Below are 25,147 nucleotides of genomic sequence, written 5' to 3'. Positions count from 1 at the left end.
CTCTCTCTTACCTTTCTATGAGAGGTCCTTTCTGAACATGTATCTATTCAAAAAGCCTATTTGGGATACTTCCTCTAAGCATGAAATATCTAATTAGTTTTAAGCCTCAAACATAAATCTTTTAACTGCTACTATGCCCCCTTATTCCTTTTGTAACTGTTGTTACTATCCCTGAATGGTTTGTCTAATTAGGACAGACTTGGAGAGCGGTATTGTGGAGATATACCCCTAATGAATATGCTTCGAAGCACAAAATAATGAAGCCATACTTTGGGAACTGCTCTACCTCATCAACCAACCTCATAGTGATCAAGCAAAAACTAGCAAATTCTAATTCATGACTTTTAGCTTATGGACCTATGTTGGGACTCAGGGAATCTCATTCCAAATTACCAACATTAAAAAACGAAATGAAAATCTCAAAACAGGTATCTTGGAAATCATTTTCAAAGAAGTCTAAAAGCCAGAAAGAATGTGAGGATTAAATAGAGCATCAGGCCAAATGAGTAGAAGGTGATCATGGCATTTCAATCTTAAGGCCACCTTCCTATAGGGGTTATTATTCACAGAAAAGATTCCACGTGTGACTAAACTGGTACCTGCTTTCCATGAGGTGTAACATGGAAAAGAGTGGCCATGCTGGGAGATGTTTCCAAGATTCCCCATTCATTTCTGCTATAAACAAATGATTTTAAGAAGCTGACACATTCTCATTCCCAAGGAATAAAAAAATAACAAAAACAGTAACAACAAAAACAAAGCTCATGAAAGAGACAACACTGGGTCTGTTTCTAGCCTACATAATGGGATCTTATGTGGCTGGGATAAAACATATTAACATATAAAAGGATAGATCCAATAAATGGAGTATTATTTCTCATAGAAAAAAAAAAGGTGGAGGGAGAAGATGTAGGCAAGGAGAAAAAAGCAGAAAGGCAACTTCTTGGTTGTACAATAAGTCCATGGCAAAAGATGTTAATTTATCTGTTAATATAGTTACCAATTAGAGATTATTATAATAATCCTCCCTGGTAGATCTGGGTATTAAGAATTCTAATAATCCAAAATGAAGTTGGGTAAATTTTTACTTGTCTTCAGAGAAAAGGAGCATGCACTGAAAAGAACTTATATCTCTTCCTCTTAATCCTACCCTAAAGAAGACAGGTAAGACAAAGGATATCATCCATCTTCATAAGTTTTGACCCCTCTCAAGTTTTAGTTACACTGAAGTATTATACTGAAAAATGGCAAATGGGTTGTGCCAGATTCACCTTAAATATATTCTATTACTTTGGGTTTTCTGTTACTGTTGTTGGCTACAACATCAAATATAGTGATACCCTGCACTCCACTCACTGTGGAATAGATTAGTGAAGTCAAGAGCAAATGTAAAGGTAAATATTCTTGGAAACATGCAGGAAAAATCAAAAGTATCTAAAATTTCCAACTTCCAGAGTTTTATATGCACTGAAATAACTAAATAAGAAGGTACAATGATTTACTTCCTCCAAAATACATAAGGGGGCTCTTTGTCCTCCTAAGCATCCCCTCTCCATACACTCTCTTTCAAATCTAAATCCCCATAGAAAAATCATTTTGAGGCATGGTACAGGCTAGAAAAAGAGTAAAGTATGTTGGATAATCAATAAGTAATATGTTGGGAGAACAGCATAGCCATGATTCAACCTTAGACCCATCGGAAAGTGAAAGAGAGAGAGTCATTCTTCTCCATCTCAGCTTTAAAGACATTTAGAAAAAAGTTTTAAGTTTTCCACATCAGATTCATAGCATCTGGCACTAATGATAGTGATCTTGCATACTGTTAAAAGTTGTGAAAGATGGATGGTCATTTGGAAAACCAAATTGGTTTAAATTGCCACATTAACATTGTTCTTAGTCTCTTTTCATGTTCTTGTTGGTTTTTATTTTAATTTATCTCAAACATTAGTAAGAACTTTTTTAAGAAACATGTGCATGAGAATGAGTTCATTTGCCCCAGGCCCCATTTGCTAGACTGACTGAATAGTAAACAACCTTCTAAACATAAGAATTCATACACGGGGACTACCTGAAAGCTGAGCAAACCTTGTAAAATTCACATACATTCATATTAAATCCTTAATGACATTCAGTTGTACATTTCATATAGCAACCAGTATGAAAGTTTAAACAAAGTGTGAAATCAGTTCTTCAACAGAAGTGAAGACGTCCTCAAGAAAGAATGGCCTTATGAATAGTAATGTCATAATGTCACTAAAAAGAGGCATATGTGTGTTACTAATTAGACCAAGAAAATGTAATGACCACATTTCTCAAACACACTGAGAAATCTATAAATTGCACCATGAGATCTTCAAATAGACAGTTCTTAAATTACTTATATGGGTCTGACACTCACCTACATAGAACTGAGTTTTAGAAAGAAAATTAGTCACATTTCGTTCTGTTTAAAATTAAAAATGTGTGTGTGTGCATGTGTATCCCCATCCATTTTTTTTATCAGAAATTGAGATTTTTTTTAAGGCCATTGGCCTCCTACATTCATTTGCATTTGTATCATTGGTTCTATTATCAAGTATTTCAACTCCTTGGAGACACATCTAACATGCACTGTTGAATTATAATATTGTGAAGAGAAGAATACTCTGAGGTGAAATTTTTAAGGCCCAACTGGTTCACACAGAGCTCCAACCTCTATTTGGAAACACCTCATGTTTTCTACATTTGAGTGAATCCATTTAGGATAAAAAAAAAAGAGAGAGAGAGAGAACAGAGTTAGGAAGACAAGGAAAGCAAATTGACCCTTCAACAGTTTCCCAAAACATCGGTCTCTCTTTGCAGTTCCAAAGGAGTAAACTTGAAATTTGTTGCCAGTCCCAAAGGAATAAATATTCTTTAAATTAGAGAATGGAACAATATAGAGAATTTTCATGTAGCACAGAAAATGACTTTTATGACACCTCTATTATTATACTCTAGTGGTCCAAACACAGATCCTATTCATTAGCTATTACCCTTATTTTCTTTAAGCCATAATTAATACAGCACAGGAGTTAGGATCATGGGCTTTGGAGACAAATTTGGCTTCAAGTTCTAGCATTAGCATTTAATAGCTGTGTGACCTCAGGCAAGTGACTTAGCCTCAGTTTCCCCATTTCTCAATTCACCATAGGACTTGGTGTAGTATAATAAGTAGAGAATAAACAAAACCTGGGATATGAAAAACATTCACGTTTAAGAATTATTATTAATACGATTCTGTTCCTTCCTCATGATCTAAAGGAACCACAATGATTTCAGGGTGTACTTCCATGGTCTCAGAACTTTACCAGGCCTCCATTCAAAACATGGCCATATTCCATTTGGACCCACAAAGGTTATCTTCCAAAGATCAACGAGCTATAGAAAATGAAACATCCTAAATATCTCTGAAATCTCCTAGCTGTTACTTTTTATATTTCTGAGTCTTCTAAAATATACTTAGCTAACCCCATTTCCAAAACAAAGTGGGTTTCTAAAACCACTGAAAGTAAAAGAGCAATCCAGGCATTGACAGATGCGATTTCTTGGTCTAGCCACAGGTAATGATGATATACTGCTACTAAGTTGAGGAAGAGTGTCTTAAAGGTTCTGGCAATTTGCATCAGGCTGGTAGAACATGCTTTCTTGCAGGTAGCCTATAAATACCATCTGAAATGTTGTCAAGCACATGGACATGCTAATAGGAATACGGTAACAACATTCATCTGTGCAAAATTAATGCCAGAGGTACTTTTTACATTTTGTTTTGAGTCCTAGAATAAAAGAAAAAAAGTTTTCTTTATTGCTTTGTTGACATTAAAAAATGAGACTATGGGTCTAATGAACAGTCAAAGAATGAATACTATGTATTAGAGCCAGAGGCAAAAGAAAATCGATGTGGGTAGGCTCAAGCAATAGGGCATTTCAGAAGTTCTTACAATGTCTCTCTCCCCAAAGAACACTTTGTGAGTTTCAAAGCAAATGTAAGACACTAAAGAAAAGGAACTGGTGAAATTCTCTAAGCTTGGCTCTGGTCTTGTTCCTGATGTTGACCCAGACAAACTCTCCCAGAGTCAGAGAGGGGCCGTTGTGTTACCCAAAGGACATCTAGAATGTTTGGCCACTTGTAAGTGATGGATAGACCTCAACAAAATATGAGCACCTGGTATATATAAAGGCCGTTCAGCCAAAGAGCTCAAAGTGCAATTATAAGCATCATCTCATTAATCCTCAAATACACCTTTGGGGTTGAAGAAAAAATAACTATTCATGTTATGAGCCTTGATCCTTTCATGTGACAAGGTAAAGAAATTAATATCTTAGAGCAGAAAACTGATCAGTTGGGGGAAGTGAATTAATAGACCCAGAGCACAAGGGCATTATTAAGTAAGCAAGCTTCTTCAGACTCACTTCGATGGTTCTGTGAGCCCAGGAAACCACCTTTCCCAAGTGATGAGATGTTTGCTCCTGGAGCATAGTGTGGGTCACTCAGGCATACCTGACTTGGCCAGTGAAGCACACTGTCTCATAGATACATTCAGAAATGAAAAACATATGTGGAAAGGCATATAATTTCCTTCTTATATCAAAGTCATTGTATCGATCCACAGTTTCTAGGCTACAGGAGTTAAGCTGTTGAAACAAAGATGGCTCAAACATGAGTAAAAAGAACAATGGCTGTGGTCAGACTTTGGATGAAATCCTATCTCAGACATTTACCACTTCTGTGAACTTGAACAACTGGATTAATCTAGATGAGTCTCAGAGTTTCTTCACTTGTCTAAAAAAAATGAAGATAATAATACTTTTAATGCAAGGTTTTATACAAATTAAATGCAGTAATCCAGGCAAGGACTTATTTTATGAGGAATTAGAAGAAGTCGGGAATGGGGAAGTTCTGGGATTTATCTTAATCCTCAGGATCCTTCCCTAACACATGTTGGAAAATGAGGACCATGTTAGAGATGTATCCCTGGTGTTTTATGCCCAGGTATCCAAGAGACCATCTCTCTATTCTTTGACCTTTGCTCCTAGCTGAGGTGACTTTTTGTGCAAATATGCTAACATTGAACTTTTTCATTCCCAGACCTAATTGAAAGTGTCATTTCTGTTGAAATGTAATTATCCAAAGGCCATTTGTCCTGATGCAACAATTAGAATATTTATCACCAGTCCCTCTCCTTTTCCTGTATGTTGAGGCCATTCTCAACTCTCTTCCTAAAGCTCATTTCCCCTGGAATTTCTCTTCATTTCTCCTCATCCATCAAGGATATTTTCAATCCCAGAAATATTAATAAAACAGGATCTGGGGGACTTCAATATCTTTATTTGTTTCCATATTTTAAGAGAATATTTTAAAGTAATTTCTAATGGAATCTTCCTCAGTACAGTAGGTCTATGTAGCATCTATTCTTTAAGAGCCACTTTCAAAAATGACCTGTTATGAATTAAAATATAAATAGACTATAAAATTTGATTGGCTTCCATAATTATTTCAAAATGTACACTAAAGCTAGACTAGTCAATTTCAATGGCTGAATTTTGTCTAGTTCCTTTCTGGTAAACTCGTTTAAAATATCTATGCCTTGGTGTATCTTTAAACTTTAATTTCTCCCTATGTAGGATGAGGATTATAATATTGACTGCAACATAGGGTTCTCTTGAGAACTAAATGTATAAGTCCTTAGTATCTGGCACAATTTAAGTGCTCAATATATATGGCTTATTACTATTATTGCTATTGTGATAATAGTACTTGATTCAAAAGGGTTAAGCTCAAATGAAGGTAAACTTATAAGAATTACTTCACTACACAATTTTTAGTGTCAAATCTTCTCAAATTTCCTTTTAACATAAAGCCTTAGTGTCCGGTCTTCAACCATTTGACATATGATCTCTTTCAGATTCCCCCAGGTGCCTTTCTTCTTATCACTTATTTCCTCCTTGTTGCAAAAGCCACAGTGTTATTTTGAGGTCACTCTTTCCTGTGATCTATGCATTCCTGCATGTCCACCCTCTGTGTCTCCCTGTGTCTCTTTAATCTTGTTAGTTTCTTTCATTTCTCTCTAGCAACATTCCTCTCATGCAGAGGGAATCAAATTCAATGTTTTTAAAGGCAGAATGTTAGAATATTTGGTACAAAAAAGATCACGTATGTGTGAGGTTCCTATACAGCTCAGAATATAGGTAAGAGATTGGAAGTATAATTTCAACAGGCAACAAATAACATTTTCATTCTCGTGAATAGGAAAGTCACACCAAAATTAACATGTCTGATGTCATAATAAACTGATGTTGTAGTAATTCTTCTGTTGAGATCTTACGGAATCCTAGTATTTATAAATTATAGGTCTTCTAGACCAACCTTAAATCTCATGCCTACAAATGAATATATTATCTCCAAGGGATCTAAAGACACAATCACTGTATCATGTTTTACTCACCCTTGACTTGGTTAATATACTGGTTTGCAACAGTTGTCTAAACAACCACATCATGGCACCGTCACATATTAGGCTTATTTCCAACTAAAACCCCAACACAGTTTCTACCTGAATTGCTTCCCCTAAAGCTTGGGCCATCTTGCATGCATGCAATATATTTTATGAACTTCAAAGCAGGACTTTAATTGCACCCTATCAAATGTATTCTTTTTTGTTTCACAGCAGCATTCCAACCTGATAAGAAAATGCTTAACTTTAAGTCTTTTGTCTCTGGCAGGAGACACATTTCTTAGCTTTATGTCATTTGCAAATTTGATAAGCATATCTCTCTGCCTTTATTCAAGACCCTGAAAAATGTACAGAATAGGAATATGTGGTGGCTTTAGAATGTCTACAAATTCTTTGAAACTCCTTTCTGTAAGAGATGGAGCTTGATTCTCCAACCTTGCATGTGGCCTCGACTTAGTGACTCAATTCTAAAGAATAGGGTATGTTGGAAGTGACAGTGTGTGGCTTGAGAAACTAGATCAAAAAAGGCATTGTGACTTCTCTAATTTTTTCTCCCTCGCTCCCTCCCTCCCTCTTTTTCCCTCTCCTTCTCAATACCCACCCTAGCAAAGCTAGTATGATATCATAAGTACATAAGGACACTTAAGTCCTTTGCAGAGACCTACATGGAGACCTGAGGCCATCAGATCTCCATGCCTAGTTTAAGTCTTGAGGTGACTGCAGCCCCAATTGCTATCTTGATGTCAACTCATCAGATACTTTGAGCCAGATCCACTCAAATAAGCTGCTATCCAATCTTGACCTACAGAAACTGTACAACAAGAAGTATTTGTTGTTTTAGGCCAGTAAATTTTGGGGTAATTTGTTAGGTAGCAATAGATGCAGGGAAACTAGAAAACTTCATCTGAATGTTTCAGCTTAACCAGAGGCAGACATCCTTAAGATGTTGTCATAGCTCTTTTTATATTATACTATTTCAGGGAAATGAAGACACACTGTGTCTATAACATACTTCTCATCTGCTAGTTTGTTAATGTCATCCAAAGAAAATTAGTCTAGTTCCATAAGATTTGTTTTGATGAGCCCATGTAAGTCCTTAGGCCATCATCAGATTCTTTGTTAAATGGTTAAGCACATCACAATTTTTCTGTTAAACATAACACTTGAGAATTTTTATGTTATCAGTCTCAAGTTTAAGAGATTCATCCTTTTATATCCTGTAAAATTTGGGATACTTTTCCTACACTAGTTTTCTATTCTGACTAAGCAAACATTAACAGGGGTTTGGGTTTAATTTCTTAAGAATTTGGGAAATTATTCATGTAAGACCCATAGATTTGAACTCTTCTGAAAAACTCTGTTACCATTTCCTCAGCAAAAGGTGGACTGGATTTTCCTAGTCATTTTGTTTGTACCAGCCTTTACATTCTGAGGGAAATTCTCCTTGCTAGAGAACATGCTGGTGATGGATGAAGATGTGTGAGGGTGAAGGAGTGGGGATGAAGGGAGTCCAAAAAACCAGTAAGGTCCCACTTAAGCAAATGGTTTTTTTTTTATGTTTTATAATTAAAAAACAGTTTCTGGGAGTTCTTTGGAATTTACATTTTATACTTTGAGAGAAGGAGTCTACAATTTTAAAGTTGCATAGACTTCAAAGATTATCTAAGAAATATATTTTTCCTATCTTAATGTTTCTCAAACTTCTCACTTACAAAATCATTAGAAATAAGAGTCCTAGCATAGGCAAGCCTCAGAGAGTGTAGAATTCAAGGATAACCCTCCCCTATCAAAGATATTAATTAAGGAATTGTCTGTACTTCTATTTGTTTGATTATATGGCATTTCCAAGGCTTTTCAAAAAATGAACCAGTTGGCAGCCACGCATCATTTAGCACAAGATTCAAAGGTCAGATATACACTACTGCAATGTGGTACAAGAATCAAAATTTTCCCAGGGAAGAAACGACCTCAGGGAATGCAGTAGTTGTAGTATATCTCAAATTCATACAATGCCTCGTTAACTCTACTTGGCAAATTAATTCAAATGGATTTGTTTGTGAGAATTGCAGCGTGGCCTCAAATCTGGCTACAAACAAAGGATAATGATAAACAATGTATGGAGCTCAGAGAAAATGTCCAGAGAAAAGTATAGATCAGCAAGGGGGCTGTTTTTATAGCATAACTGTCTTTGTTAAAGAAAAAAAGAGAAAGAAAGAAAAGCAAAGTAGAAAAATGAAACAAAGAACACACCTATATAAATAAAACTTGCTTCATAAATAACACTGATATATCACAAATAAAACAAAGGCAGATAAAGTATTTGAAAATATCCAAAGGAAATATAAAAACAAAATTAAAATTAAAAACAAAATGGACATTTAGTTTTTTAAAAAGCAATTAACTCAATTTAAGCAAAGTGAAAGGCACACTGAGGGAAAAAAGAAGGCAGCCATATGATATGGCAGTTAGAGCCAAGATTAATTCCAAATGTCATATCTTAAAGAAAAGAAAGGGGAATGCAATTCCTCAGTGAAAGCCACTAGTTTACAACTTCACACTGAGTCCTGAATTTAGGGTTGAGAATGAGAAAATTTAAGAGGGAAATATTATTATAACTGCCACAACTTTTCCCAAACTTTTTGCCAAAGATCTCTGCAAAACAGCTCCAACCTCATTCTGATATCCATGCCCTTTTGCAATGATATTCTGTCACTCCTCCCATCAGAGGCTGAGTCTACTTTTCCACCCCTTGATTCTGGGTTGGTTCTAAGACTTGCTTTATTGGCACAGGGCATATCAGCAAATGTGATAGAAGCAGAGGTTTGAACAGCCCTTGCATATTTAGTGCTTGCCCTCTCATGGTGCTCATTGCCATTATCAAGAAAGTTGAAACTTGTCTTGGCTCCTGGAAGGTGAAGGATTACAAGAAGAGAGCTCACAAGAAGAGAGATCCCAGCCATCCAAGCCACTTAGTCAATTCAGCTGAGTCCCCAGACCTCTAAGTGAGGCCATCAAGACAACCTAGCTCCAACCAAGCAGGCCTGGAACAGATAAAACATCTATATGACCCACAGAAAGCATGAACTGATAAATAACAAGGGTTTGGAGTGATTTTGTTATGCAGCATATATTCAGTGATACATTGAAGGAGCTGTGAAGTCCAGGGAGGACTGGGTAGCTAAGATTGGGTAAAGGAAGCAGTCTCCTGTATAAGGGTTTCCCTAAGAACCAACAGGAAGAAGGGGAGCTCAGCTGCTATCTTTGGAGTCAGAGGAGCTTGTGTGGTCGTCACAGTCCTGGAATGGAGTCAGGGAGGCATGGGCCCCTGTTACCTATCGTTAGCCCTCTTCTTTATTATTAAGAGAGAATTATCAAATCCAAGGAAAGCGATGCAATAATGCAGCCCCTCAGAGTGGGGGTGGGTCAGGGCTGAGGAAGCTGGGACAGGGCAGGGAAACCAAAGGAGGCTTGATACTTCTCTGGTCTCCATTTCTGGACTTGGACTAAGTTAAGGGTAGGACAATGATGGGGTTGACTCCAGAGATAACAAGGAGTAGAGCTAATAAGGTGGCACTCAGCTACTTGTGTGACTTCTTGCCATCAATATTCAAATGAGGGCAGGTTTGTAAGGAAAGCAGCCTGGACTTAATGGGAAGATGTTCTGGGACCATAATCCCTACCCACCAATGGATTTTTTTACTCCTTAAACGATTCCTTGGGGAAATCTAAGAGGACCGCCTCTTTTTTTCTAAGCTAATATTATGTTTATTCCCATCCTTTACTTCAACCTTCTAACCAAACCAAACCATTGATGTTCTTGCAAGATACGAATAATCACTGAATATGAATGAATAGGTTTACTTAGGCTTAGAATAGAAAGATAGGCAGCACCACACTCCCTACTAATACAAAAAAATAAAAACAAAGTGAAACACTGAAGACCAAAAACAGATAAAAAAAACATTTCCACCTTGCAATTTTGTCTTTTAAAAAGCAGGCAGTGCCTCTTCAACTCCTTTTAAAGCTTATGGATCAGCAAAAAACAGCCTTTATAAATTCAATGAAGTGGGTTTAGAAGTCATTTTTCTGGGATTTAATAGGTGGTATCAGAATTATATTACATTAGCATGTGAATGGCAGTTGGATTATAGAGAAAAACATCAAAACTGATCAAAACCTAAGGAGTTAAGAGTAAGGACAACTAACATTTAAATGTTTTGACTGACAGACAATTCGAATGATGCATACTTGTCAATAATTAAAAGTATGTCATATTTTAAGTCATAACTCAAATATTAGTTCATATTGTAAATGTGATAGCCAGAATAGCCATTTAAAAAAAATGTTTTTTTTTTACTCTTTTAAGAAAGTCGTCAATAATTATGTAAAATTATCCAGACATTTAAAATATTTACCTAAAACCTGGACTCCTCTATCTTGCCACTATCAGTTCTTGTGGGTATGTTATTTGTTATTGTTATTGTTGTTTTGATATAAAATTATAATCACCTTAGAAGTAAGATTTAAAAAAATCTTTTACATCCTACTTCCACAATCCCATTTCCAACATACAATGATATGAAATACTGACACATCTTAAGTGACCAAGAATGGTCATGAAATTGATGACTGCTGCTACCTCAAGCAGAGGCAGGTGTTCTGATTCCAATAAATTATCAAGTTATTACCTTTGAAAGTTTAAATGATTATCATGGTTCTTATTACTTCTGAAAATCTACAAATTTAAGATATATTAATAAAATATTAATTACTCTCCCTTCTTTTAACTATTTAATATAAAATATTAAATAACATGATATTAAATCTCAGCTGAGAACTATGTCTAAAGATCTTTAGGCTATTTTATGTTTAAATATATTTATTTGTGCTGGGGCAAATGCAACGTTTTTAGTATTTACCCATTGATGTGTGTGTGTGTGTATGTATCCTACAGATATAGAAAGAATTTATAAATATCTCAAAGGAAAGAATGCCTTCATATATTCTCCATAGAAGCTTTCACCTTTCCTTAAGAAATATCTCCTAGATATCTGTAAGAAATAAATATCTAGGATTTAAAGAAATGACTGAGAATAATTTCAAATGACATCCCTAATGATAATGGAGTTGAACAAAAAACTTTTCAAGCCAAAGAGAAGAAATCAGATCTATTTTCTTGGTAGAAGAAAAGCAAACTGTATCATCTGTAACATTTCAAATTATACTAGTAAAATTAGAGTAGTCCATTTTCTGTAGAAATTTCTGAACCAAGAAAATGTACCAGATAATCTAGTATTATCACTATCTAATTGCTAAGTTCACTTTTCCGGAAACCCCACTTTTATCTTTGCAATAATGACCCAAGAGATTAAAAGGCCTTCGAATGATTTGATTTGCCTACTCAAGTTCATACAGTGTCTACTGATGTCCCATTGCTGTTTTGTCACAAAGCACTTAGAACATTAGTAAGTATAAGGCACAATTAGGATAGGAGATGAAACAGATAAGAGAAGAACATGTAGTTTTCTTGGTTTTATGTTTTCATTCCTGATTATCAGGGATGGTAGTTTATTTAAAGCCTATTGGAAACCTTACAAGTGCTGAAATTTCTGAACGGGGATTGCAATCTCCCATCTATCCAAATTAAAGCTGCTGTCCAAAGATGCACCTTATATTTTTTCTTTCAAAGATTTACTTCTGAGTGTGATTCAGGAGAACCAAGACACAGTGAGTACTAAAGAAATAAAGAGACTTCTTCCTTACTTATCCTGTTTGATTTAAATATGTTCTGATTGAATAATGGCCCAATTCCTATTTATTATTCAATTCCTAGCACAGGGATTTATAGAGATGGATGCTTAATAAATACTTTTACAGAGGAATCTGAGTGGTTTCTGTTCACAAAGGAATGTAGATTCTAGGATTGCTTCCATCCCTAGAGGTTGACTGTTACAACTGGGATTTTCGCTATTAATACACATTAAAAAGGCAGTGAGGTTTGAACATACATAATTACACTCAAACTCTTGAGCTTTCTAGTCAACAGTTTGCTTGTTCGAAGTAACTGCAGTGAGGGGAGTGGCGGAAATCAAGGGATCAAAGCCAGAAGCAAGAGGAACAAAGTATACTTAAATTGATTATTCTAATTGACCAGGAAAATCTAAAGCAACTGTAACCTGATAAAATGATGCAGCTATATAATTATGCACCCACAGAATGAGCTGGGTTTACTGGCTGAAAAGTTCATTAATGTTTTGGGCTAAGTGTTTTTAGGGGACATCTGCAACTACTACTGCATTTCAATCAGAATACTGGAAAGCTGGCTTGGAACAAGTGTTGAGGATGAATTGTGTACAACTACTGAGGATGGGAATAAGGCTAGAGAATTGCCGTAAAGGTCTGGGATCAGGGTTGGTCAGGACTCTGGGTTGACATAGCACCTGGCTCAGTTCAGTTGCCTTATTTCCAGAACAGATCTATTAAGAGTATTTCAAAATTCCCTTTATGGACCTCCTTGGAACTCAAAATTCTCTGAGGTCTTAGTAGACGAATGTCACAAAATGAAGGAAAACTATTAGATTTTACTTGGTTTATTTGCTCTAGGGTATCTCAATTGTCCCCTGGGAGCAATATCTTCTTTTTCATGTATTACCTTCATTTTTTTTCCCCTCCAGCTCCACCCTCACCACACAGAAAATTCAGTAAAATTCCAGCTATTCATTTTGAAAGTCTAAAAGCATTTTGGTTCTATTTAAGTTGGTACTTCACTTATATAAATTCCTATTTTATTTGAAACAGTCAACATCTCACAACAGTTTTATATAGGTTTGAAAATGAAGTACTAAGTATTTCCAAACCTTGGCTGTCTGAGAAGATTTTAGATTTATTTTTACTTTACATATATATATCTATGTCAGATTTATATTTAGTTATATTTTTTTGAACTTTCATGGATGCCTGAATGTTCTTTTTTCTCTTCTACCATTTTGTCTAAGTATACTGGGAGATTTGCTCTTTTAGACCTACAGAGAATCATCTCAGAAATGTAAAAATAGTTTAATATTTTTAATATTAATATTTTAATTTTTTCAACAAAGAAAATTCTGCCAGTAAAATTTCAGAAAGTATTCATAATAAAAATGTTATTTTCCTATCACTTTTAAAATGACCTTGTGTATTTAATACTTGTAAAGAATACTCTTTACCTTTGTGAATACTATTGTTATATACATGCATACAACGAAATCAGAAGCCTCCAATAAGGGGCAGCCTGGGTGGCTCAGCAGTTTAGCGCTGCCTTCGGTCCAGGGCGTGATCCTGGAGACCCAAAATCGAGTCCTATGTCAGCCTTCCTGCATGGAACCTGCTTCTGCCTATGTCTCTGCCTCTCTCTCTCTGTGTATGTCTCTCATGAATAAATAAATAAAATCTTAAAAAAAAAGCCTCCAATAGTTTCAGCACAGTTGTGCAGTTTAACATTTATTGAACACAGCTATATTGCCACTTTGACTAAAAAAAAAAGAGTTGGGAGGGTAGTTTCCCCACTGTGACCACTTTGCATAGGTTCTAGAAAGCCAAGTCTGGTGGCATATACTCTGGTGGGAGAAACTTTGACTTTAGGCTGACAGCTTTATTTCATTCAATTCAGTATTGAATATAATTTATTTACATATTACTGATTTATTACATTTTGCTGAGATCAGTAAAATGGGAGGGGCTATTTTGTGTAAATTAAATAGTCTGGTCTTCTTTAGTTTGATTTTTATTTAAAATCTTATTTTAAATTTGTGCTAATGCATATATATATATATACATATATATATATATATATGTATATATATATACTCATAACCTGGTACTTTTTTTTAATTAATAGAAATAGATTCTAAAAGCTCTAAAACTCAATAGCAAGAAGTAGGCTGAATCACATCTAAGAAGAGTCCACCCTTGAATGGCAGATCAATGGCCAGAAACAGAATAGAAGCACAAGTAGGGAAGCTCCTAATGGCCAGTTAGGGACAACCAATCCTGAGGAAATGGAGAGAATGTTCTCTGGGACTCAGAAAATGGGTGAATCAGTGAACAGGTAGAAGCAAAGATGAATGCTAAGAAGTCAGTTGGCACCTTTATGCAGAAGGGCTATGGAGAATAGGCTAGGATAGCTGAGTCAGTGGCTAATAAAAAGTCTCATGAAATCAAAAGAAAGATATGCAACTTCCCTAAGGGGTGAGTGAGAAAGATTGTATTTGGATTACCACCATTTATATTATAAGTAGAAATAGAAGAACTAGAGAAATATTAAGACTTTCAGTTTGTCATTTTCAGATCCTGCTCTAAGCAATGTATGGAATAACATAAACGAAGGTAGAACTGAATCTATGTCTTTGGTGTTCAGGTAGGAAAGCAGCATACGGTTGGATTTTTGTTCAAGTACAGGTACATGGATTGCCTATCTCACTTGTGTATTTCTTTATCCTGAATTAACCTCACGAGTAGGTCTATACTACTCAACAGTACTGTTCTCTCTGTCTCGTATTTAACTCATCCACTTCGAGATTATTTTGCTCCCTTTATTCTTAGCAGAGATGAACAATCCAAACAATAAAGCTAATGGATCAGTAAAAACAGAGATGTGGGCTTCAAAATGTGCATGATCTAGATTGAGTGCTCCCTAACTACACCAATGGATAAATCTGGCTCATCACACTTTCTTCTTTATGTAAATTGTTTTATTAGAAGGCAGCAGTGCCTGTTCATTTGTGTATCATCCATGGTTGTTCCTTGGACAACAATTGAATTAAATAATTGCAAAAAAAGACCTCATAAGTTGCAGCCTCTAATTTTTATTTGGTCTTCTAGAGAAATTTCTCTAAATGAAGATATTAAGGTGAGGAGGGAGCGGCTTACTGGCTCAGTCTGAAGGGCATGCGACTCTTGATCTTGGGGTTGTGAGTTGGAGTGCCACACTGGGTGTAGAGATTACTTAAATTAAAAAAAAATAAAAATGAAGATATCAGGGTCTCCATGCCTATATTGAAATTCAAGTTGGCTTTATCACCTGCTAGTTGTAGGATACTAGAGAGTATATTACCTATTCTTACTCTTGTATGTTACTCTTTGAGACTCAGTTGCCTCATCTACAAAATGGGAATACTAATAGAATTGCTTTCTAGGATGCTGTGAGGATTCAATATGATAATCCATGGGCCTGACACAGAATAAGTACTGTACCAGTGTTACATCTTATTAACTAATATCATTCCCCTAAAATCATTTATTCAAGGATACACTATAATATCCTTATACCTTTGTCCAAGATATATAGCTCTCACACACTTGTAGGCATTTGGAATAAAGATTTCACCATTGAACTCTGAGAAAAACCACATTTCGATAATGTGATTAAAATGAAAACAAATTTAGTTTAATTAAACATTGAGACTGGCAATTGTGCATTGGGCAGAAACACATTTCTAGTAAATGTTTAATAATGTGATTACAGTGTGTACTGCATGCACTGGGATGTGGGACACAATAGTAAATTTGCATGTGAATTTACCTCTGTCAACTAATGATTCTGAGCTCTGTGTACAATATGAACTGGAGTCTCCTGGGAAACAGATGGAAAAGTGGGGTAACAGAAAGAAAGAGGGGTGTAGGAACAAATAAATCTATGTAGAATCCTAGTGTTGACACTTTCTGGCTCTGTGACTATAACAAATGTGCTCCAATCCCCTGAGCCCTGGTTTATTCTTCTGTAAAAGAAAGAGATTAATACTTTTTTCCTGTAACCATGGGGCAGATTACACAAAGTGAAATAAGGTATGAACAATGCCTGCTCATTTCTTCCCCTCGGTGTGAAAGGTACAGGTTGTCATATCATAGTTTATGGTTCTGTATGTCTAGATAGGGAAGCAGAGTTTGTTAGTATTGTCCTAGAGAACCCAAGGTCACAGCCCAAATTCCACCCCATGCTATTCCTGTTTGGCCCTCAGGCTCCATCAGACCCTTATGTGTGCCACTGAACCCAGATTTTATCTGAAAGATAGCACCTTCTTACGCTATCTGGAACTGTAGGTACAATATGAGGTAGTGCACAGGAGCACTAAATTTGCCTTCCAAGAGATATAGGCTTGAGTTCCAGGTATTCATGTGCTACCTTATGACCCTGGGAGAGCTAGTCTTATAAGCCTCTGTGTTCCCATTTATAAAATAATGATAAAAGTAGTTCCTACCCCTTAGGGCTATTTTAAAGATTTAATATAAGAACTTAGTATGGTGCGTGGCACTTAATAACTGCACAATAAAATTTAAGTATTAAAACTATCTTGCTTGTGTACATGCACTTCTCTTTCACTACACTATAAGATCCTTGAAGGCAGAGGCCTTGTTTTATTTCCTATCATCTACCCATCATTTAGCATGGATTCATATGCAAAATAAATTTTGAATTAATGTTTGTTGAATGGTGGAATGAATGAATGCATAAGGAGATTACTCCATTTAAACTCCCCCCCCTTGATGAGGATGGAGGATTAGTAAAATCTCTTTTTAATAAAAGGCAATATTGGTTAGTAAAGGGAATTCTGAAGTGTTTCTGCTATTTGGAAGTACAATATGATTTTTTCTGGCCCATTATCAACTTATTTTCATCATATGCTTTGATATAACCTTTAGCTTTGAGCTTGAATTGCCATTTTCCACCTATATGCCTAAGTCCCCAAGTATTCTTATGCAGCACTGTATCAATCACTGGCATTTGGCAAACCCTTCCATCTAGGCCGACACAGAGCATCAGGGACTTACCACAAGGCTGTAAAAGTACCATGTGAAAAACAATGCATCTCATAAAACAAACTGAATTATCAGTGGGAATCAAATCCAGTCCACATTAACTCCATGAACTGAAGATTAAAAGTGCCTCTTTGTCCTTGACTCATTCTCCCATTTCTCCTTTGACCCTCTTTTCCCCCTTCTTCAGCCTGCTGGGGTATTGACAGGGATTTTAGAGGAGTGGAAGGTCTTTATCTCTTTGAGATGAGCTGCAATATGATTACAATCGATTGAGTGATTTACAGTTTAGAGTGCCTTTCATTACCCTCTGTGCTTTATAGAATTATAAATGACATACTGTATGTGAATATATATTATTATCATTATTGGATGTTTATGCACCACCTTCCTATAAGAAGCTAAATTATCTTTTTAGACTTTAAATAATTACAGGGACCCTGCAAACTTGTACAAAATTTAAACTGAAGAGATTAAACTTGGAAACTTTTCCTATAAATATAGCTATACTCTTGGATGGGCATGAGGACATTTGATATCCATCTAACTCTGGGGCTGAGTGAAAAGAGTGCAACGTAATTGCATTTTACGGCTAGGATAATAATTTTGGATTTTAATAGTTAAGAGAAATTTTACAGGCCAGAATCTCTATTTATTATCTAAACTGGAGCTTCACCGTGACAATAGAAAAAATAAAGCACAATTCATTTAGTTACCTTTGAAATTATGCAATGTTTGATGATGGCTTTAATTTGAAAGAATTTGTGTTAATTACAGATACCTTGCATACAGTGACATGTCGTTAATATTTTTCTGTCACATTAATCTCAAATGAATGTAATTTAAAAACCACATGAAAGGTGACCACACTGTATTTCTATCTTGAAAGTGTTAGATTTGGTTTAATATATACCTATACTCATTATTCATAGAAATGAAGATATCCCTTTTCTTACATTTCTAGTTAAATAATGCCTAGAAGTGACCTTCGATTTTCTCATTGCTTATTTCACCGAGTCCCTAGACTATACTATGTATACCATTTAACATATGGTTAATAATTACCATATGCCTTTTGTTAAATTTCACCTTCCCCTCTAAATCCCAAGATAGTCTACTAAAGATGACAAGAGTATAAACTAGGACCCAACACTAAGATGTGTACTTCAGGGATCCCTGGGTGGCTCAGTGGCTCAGTGGTTTGGCGCCTGTCTTTGGCCCAGGGAGTGATTCTGGAGTCCCGGGATGGAGTCCGGTGTTGGGCTCCCTGCATGGAGCCTGCTTCTCCCTCTGCCTGTGTCTCTGCCTCTCTCTCTCTCTCTCTTTCTCTCTCTCTGTGTCTATCATGAATAAATACATAAAATCTTTTAAAAAAAAGATGTGTACTTCATAAAGTCTTATAGAAGTCCCCAGAAACATTATTCTTTTGATGAACAACTCTCTTTATCAAAAGCACTGTCCTATTCACAAATGAATTCTAGATAAATAATATCTTTAGTTACTATAATTGCTGTCATATTATCTGATGTAAATCTTCATAATGATAACAAACTCCTTTGTGTGTTATGTAATTATATCATAAATAACCTTGAATCATGTGTTGGCTTAATGTCTCAGGGACATGTGTCCTGTATCCATGTGCCATGTGTTTATGAGTTCCCTTTCTCTCTATCCCAAATGTTCTTCTCTTCCATAGGGTGTGTGTGTGTGTGTGTGTGTGTGTGTGTGTTTATGTAAATATAGATATGTATATAAATGTCTGTGTGTATATTCTTGTCTTTTAGGTGGTTATGTTTAATTTTAGCATTAGCCAGAAGTCCACAGTTTGCCTTGAAATGCTTATCAGTTTCTAAGAGACATTCACAGGGACAGAAAGGCTCTAGGTTTGATAGCAGTAATTGTATTTAACTTGTAAGATACAAGGCTATTTATCTTGTGGCTAGGAAGTCACAGAAGAGAAAGAAGGGTTGCCTGATAAAACAAAAATTAAAGGAAAAAAAAATACTATGTACCCCCTTGACACTCTCCCATCCCCCAAGATCATTAAACAGTAAAAGAGACTTTCATCTAATAAAGCCCTTCCTATCTGCATAGATATGGTGCTAGGAGGTAAACAAGAATCGTGAAAACTAAGAAGCTGCCAAAGTCCCATGAGGTCAAACCAATGATGTAGAGGAAAGCAAATGTCAAATGCACAGGGAAGGGCTAACTGGTAACTTGGCAGAAACTAGAGATTTAACTTGAAAGTAAAATTCTGTGATCCAGGAAAATACCTAAGATCTCTGAGTGGCTCGTAATCTGTAAAATGAGAATAAAGCTAACATCAACCTCAAGGGTTTGTATCAAGGGTAAATAAGATGCTGCACATGAAGTGGGAAGTATGTACTAATTGCTCAAAAAGGGTAGCCATCACCACTGGGATGACTTTGGTTAAGATGGTAGGATCTGTTTTTTCTAATTCTCTGGGACGACAATCCTATGCATCAAGTGGAGAGGTTATCTATAACTGTTGTTACAATGACAAAATACATTAGAGAAGTCCAGAAGCCATATGAAGGCAAGTGCTCATTAGTTTATTAATGATGTAAACAGAGATTTAACACTATATAAAATATCTAAAAAGAAATGAGCGTATATTCCAGTCCTGTGCTACCCAATATCAGCCACCAGCTACTAGCCTCATAGTGCTGGCCTGAGGACTGAATTAAAAAAAAAATGTATTTAAATCCTCAGTGCCTAAGACATAATTATTGCACAATAAAATACATTTTCAGGGGCACACCTGGGTGGCTCGGTTAAGCAACTGCCTTCGGCTCAGGTCATGATCTCAGGGTCCTGGGATCCAGCCCCCAGCCCGTATTAGGCTCCCTGCTCAATGAAGAGTCTGCTTCTCCCTCTCCCTCTGCTCTTCCCCCCCTACTTGTTCTCTCTCCCACTCTCTCAAGTAAATAAAATCAATCAATCAATCAATCAATTTGCAGGGCCTCAGTCATATCAGTGGCACACAAGTGTGCCTAGCGGCTACCATGTTGAACACTACTGCTAGTCAGTCTCAAAGGAGAAAAAGACACATTTTTAGCTTTCTACTTACCAGCAGTTCTCAAACTCTAGCTGTATGTAGAATCACCACAGGAGCTCTTTAAAAAACTACTGATGCCTGGGCCAGTGCTTCTCAAATTTTACACTACACATGAATTGCCTGAGTGTCTTGTTAAAATGCAGATTCTGATTCAGTAGGTCTGGGGTGAGACCTTAGATACCTCATTTTTTAACAAGGTCCCAGGTGATGCTGATACTGCTGATCCATGGACCACACCCCAGACCAATCAAATTAGATTACTTGGGACTGGGGCCTGAGAACTGGCAGTTTATTAAAAGTTCCCAGGAGAATCTCATTTGTAGCCAAGTTAAAGAACACTGTTTAATAAAAAAAATATCCACTGAAAAGATTTTTTAAACATTTTTTTTCACCAAAGACCAACCCCAGCAAGTTGAAAGTCCCTGGAAGTAGAAACTCACCTACTTGTGAATTTTAACTCATTCCTGACAAGTTGGACTACTTAGCAAAGTACTCAGGATGCACTGGTTTGATTGATTAATTGATACATTCTGTGACCAAATATTCAAAGAGCTTATTTAGAAGATGGTTTTAAAATGTACCTAGCAATGTTCAAACACATTAGTAAGCCTTTCCTTGCCATTATATCTCTTCTGTCTTGAAAACATGTTCAAATACTGCTTTTCCCTCTTGATTGTATTTATACTTGCTATTCCCCTTGCAAGACTTCACTATGTTTTTTTCCCCTCCCTCCAGTTGAACTGAAAGTAACACTAGTCCTGAACGGATGAATGAACAAGTAGATGGGGCTTGTTTTAATGTGTGCTTCAAATCTGGCAAGGCCTCAAATGTTTGCAGGCTAAGACAGAAAGAAAAAGAATGAAAACCTCCTGGGTAGGAATTAATGAAAAGCCAAGACCTGAGAAATTTCAGCATCATGTCAAGTACATAGACTTGTTTTTAACCCTTCAAAATATCCATAATCTAAGATGAGATGTGGACAAAGAAATCTCTCTTATTGCATGTGTACTGTCTAAACTATGAAAGGACAATAAGCATTTGAAATAAAATATGTGGAGACTTTCTCTAACTCCGTGATACTTAACCAGGGGTAATTTTGTCCCCCAGAGGACTTCTGGCATTGGAGACATGCCAGGTGGAAGTCAGGGAAGCTACTAAACAGTCTGAGGTGCACAGAACAGCCCCCTGCAGCAAAGAATTATCTAGCTCCAAACATCAACAGTGCCAAAGTTGAGAAGCCTGACTACCCTGAACTAGTCCAGGCAGACACTTCCATTTGAGAATACTTCTGGTGGAAAAATAGAAACAAAAACAAAGACAAACTCTAAAAACCTAATGTTGGTATCAATAAAATGACTCTGAGATATAGGAAAATTAGGCAGGAAATTTGAAGTAGTTTATCTGAAGATAAGGATAGGAATCTTGGCTTTACTCCTTCAGCTGTGTGATACTGGGTAAATTACTGAGCTTCTCAGAGCCTCAATAATGTAATCTTAATATGGCTGTGATGGTAATAATACCAAACCCAGTCCCTTTCTCAGGATGGAGTGAGGCTCAGATGTAATCATGCATATGAAGGCACTTTGAACATCACTAAGCACTATAGCAATGTTTCTGCTTTCAATACTTATAAAGACATGATTCTGTGGGATTTGAAACATTCAAATGTAAAGAGTTTTCTAATCTACTATCCTAGAAGGAGGTCCACTTCGCCTTGGTGTTCTGAACTGAGTGGTTAGACAGCATTTAAGCTCAAGTCATCAGGGGGAATTTTATTGACTGGAAAAGGGGAATCCAATCAGAGCTTTCAAATGAGTTGGTATGCAATATAAAGAAAAAAAAAATAATTGAGACCCTGCTCTCCTCAACACCCTCTGTGGTGGGAAAATGGAAAGTTCAACGTATCAGAGCTGCTTGTCAACCTTCATTTCCTAGGAAGCCCATCTCTGACCTGAAAAGCCTCTCACTGCACCACACTCAGAGTTCTAGTAGTCCTGGGGACACAACCAGCTACCCAGGCACCGCAGGAAGGATCTTTAACAATCCCAGCAGCTCTGCCTCCCAGGGAACCTACAGCTGGGGCTAAAATTAACTCCTCATGCTTAGCTCACCTTTCACCTCCCCTCTCTTGTCCTCCCCACCACTGCATTGTGTCAAGACAGTAATCAGAGGCTTTATAAGGAACATTTGTTGGTATCTAGATGCAAGCTCTGGGCTGATTCTTTTACCTCCCTCTCCTGCTCCTTAGCCTTTCTATTTTCAGGTTCAAAGAAAGAAGTTGCTTTTGAGTTCTATACCCAGAATTCGGGGATATAAGATCCCAGTAGTTATAGAACTACTTTCATTTTGGCTCCTTCCTGATTCACAAAATGCCAATGCTGTATGCCCTGTGCCCAGCTGGTTTCTAAATATTTCACGGTGGGATGTTTTCATAGAGCCACATAAAATCCTATGAATGTCCATGAGAAGATTCTGGAGTTGACCCATTCATCCGGATACACAGGAACCTATTGAGCAGGAACAATTCTCCGAGAGCATGACCTCAAAATGAGATAACTTACATAAATATTCTGTAGGAACTACTCCATATTTCTTTATAGTTTAAACATTAGCAACAAAGTGCACAACTTAACGCCTTTTGATAGTTTCTATACTTATCACTATCAATAAAGTAGGATAGCTTGGAAAAAGAATACATTACTTTTGTAGAAATTGTGTCAAGCTTGCCTGACCAGATGTCTTTGTTCTTTGATGCCCAGATACAGGGGTATTTTAATCTTATGATTTGGTATAAAGTAAACATGTCAGATTGCACTAAAGATGCTTTAAATTTAGTTAAGTGGATCCTTTCATAGCACAGGGAAGTAGGAAGGAGAGAAAATAAGGTAGCCAAAGGTCAAAAGGTGACCACGTCTTAGAAGTCTTGGAAGAGTAGAATATAAAATTAGATTGGGGGTGGCTCAGTTGGTTAAGTGTCTGACTCTAGATTTCAGCTCAGGTCATGATCTCAGGGTCATGAGAATGAGGAGCCCAGGTCAGGCTCTGCACTGGGTAAGAGCCTGCTTAAGATTCTCTCTCTCCCTCTCCTTCTGTCCTTCATCCTGCTCCCACCCCTACCCACTCTCACTTTGTCATTCATGCTTTCTCTTGAAAATAAATATTTTTAAAAAAGAAACAAGATTGTTCCAAATAAACATCATTTTAAAAAATAAGAAAAATAAAAATAAAACTAGAATAGTGGACTTTCCATTAACACTTCCCAATCTAGGCAGTGAAGTATGATGATAACTCCTTCAGATACTCAGTATCCCTTCAATTGCCTAATGAAAGCACATTACCATTGTTGTCAAAGGACAGTTTGGACTCATTACAAATGAGCCTTTTAGCACAGCTAAAAAAACTTTTCTTCTTTAAAAGGATTTTCAACTCTACATCTCACAATAACCACCTTTGTGTGGTTATTGGTACTGACCTATGTAATAGGACACTTTAAAAAAGGAATATATATTTTTAAGATGTTATTAGTTTTTTTCATGAGAGACAGAGAGAGAGAGAGAGAGAGAGAGAGAGAGAGGCAAAGACACAGGAGGAGGGAGAAGGAGGCTCCATGCTGGGAGCCGGATGCGGGACTTGATCCCAGGACTCCAGGATCATGACCTGGGCTACAGGCAGGTTCCAAACCACTGAGCCACCCAGGGATCCCCAAAGGAATACATTTAAGATGACACAAGAACAGAGATGCTCATTTCTATCCATGCATTTTTCAAAATATCCCCTAATTTTTTTGTGGGAGCAAGAGTAGAAATTGTGCCCAGCTGAGAACAGGAGATTATGGTCTTAGTTCTGTCCCACATTTACTATGTGACCTTAGAAAAGGCACAGCATTTTCCCGGGTCCCTTCTTAAATTTGAAAGGGAGAATAAGAGTGTCCACCGACCCAATTTATGGGCTGTTATGGTCACATGGTGACCATATGGTGAAGTAATCTGTGAGTGAAGGTGTAATAGTAAAGCAATGCTACCCAAATATTTGGTCATTTTCATAGCTGACATTGATTATAGACTTAATTGACATCTTACATACATTCACTCAATCTTCACATTAGCTCTGAAAAGTGTTAACATAGCTCCATATTACAGACCAGCAACCAAAGGTTGGGAGATTAAATAGCTTGTCTAAGGCTACTGATGGGAAACTGGATCCACAAATAGGAAGAATACTCACTGAGAGAACCAAGAAAACAGAGCAAAAGATTAGAATGTAGGGACAAAAGATATATTTTTAAAGCATTACAGCAATCATTAGAAAATAAAAATCAGGAATGTTAGAAATTCCTACCCTTGTTTTATGGTATACCGTTTTTACATTTTTAATTGCATGTGGGGAGAGGCACCAAATAATCTAATGCTTAGGGCCTTTCAAGGTTTCAACCAAGCCTGCCTTAGACTCACAGCTAATGGCACCAAGGTACCAACTCCAGCCAGATGACTCCAAAGCCCACACTTATAACTGCTATACTGCATCATGCTTTGTAATAATAAGACTTATTATTACTAAATAAGTTAGCAATAGTTACTAGTTATAATTGTTTTCAGTAGCAAGTAATGCCAGTAATGAAAAGTTTATTCTGTTTTGAAAACAGTAAGCAACCCATAACCTGGAACTAAAGATACAAAGAGATAGGCACACAGTAAGGGTCACTGGTTTTCTTATATATCTGTGGCTTTTAAATGACCATTAAAGACTCTTCAGCAAACTCGTGGCTCAGGGCAAGTGGTGAACATCAATTTAGAAATCTTTGAAA

General features: G+C 36.6%; 1 protein-coding gene across 28 annotated transcripts in view; it reads right to left on the bottom strand.

Annotated features, from left to right (window-relative positions):
• The window catches only part of NRXN3 (neurexin 3), a 1,532,396-nt gene that overhangs the window by 152,449 nt on the left and 1,354,800 nt on the right, over window positions 1-25,147 (bottom strand). The window lies entirely within an intron of this gene.

This window comes from Canis lupus, chromosome 8, assembly GCF_011100685.1.
Source record: "Canis lupus familiaris isolate Mischka breed German Shepherd chromosome 8, alternate assembly UU_Cfam_GSD_1.0, whole genome shotgun sequence".
Classification (NCBI taxonomy): domain Eukaryota; kingdom Metazoa; phylum Chordata; class Mammalia; order Carnivora; family Canidae; genus Canis; species Canis lupus.
Note: the sequence above shows the minus strand (reverse complement) of the source record. Positions and strands in the feature narration are given on the sequence as shown.